Raw genomic sequence first — 675 nt, forward strand, 5'->3', positions numbered from 1 at the left:
ATTTTTTAATCAAATACCAAAGTTTGATAACACAGTTATTGGTATCGTTTTTCAATTCTCATTTTTTTCTTAACATATTTGTTATACCTCCTTGACACATCGCAACATAGAAAGTTACCTTAAGAGCATACCTCACCCGTTGCAGACCGAGAGGTCACTAGAACTCACTTCCCGTCTCAACCACCCAAGCATACGGAAGGTAGTTGTTCAAGGAGGCTAACCACTCGCTCCTCCAAGCACCCTACCTTCTTTTAAGAATATAATTCTTTTGGTCACCAAACCTCAGGTGAGTTAAACTATTTCATACCTCGAATAAAAAGGAATGATATAACATGTCACATCACAAATATTTTTATCCTATCAAAGACATCCACCGAACACGTCCTATAATGATAACTTGATTGCGGGTTCATTACGTCAACATAGCCTAGTCGAGAACCTCAACTATAAATAGCCCCAAAACAATGAAGAAGGGATAAACTCTCTAGCATACTTACCTACACTCTGCTTATTTACCTTCAGCAATCACTTCCACCATCTCACTCTATTTCTACTCTTCGGCTCTCCACCCAGATAGGGTGAATCGACCTCCATCAGCACCACCACATCCTCCTCTATGTCTCTTCCTTATTGGTCCCACTAATCAACAACATTTTTACTTCAATTTTTCTTAAT

This window comes from Gossypium arboreum, chromosome 11 (assembly GCF_025698485.1).
Source record: "Gossypium arboreum isolate Shixiya-1 chromosome 11, ASM2569848v2, whole genome shotgun sequence".
Taxonomy (NCBI): domain Eukaryota; kingdom Viridiplantae; phylum Streptophyta; class Magnoliopsida; order Malvales; family Malvaceae; genus Gossypium; species Gossypium arboreum.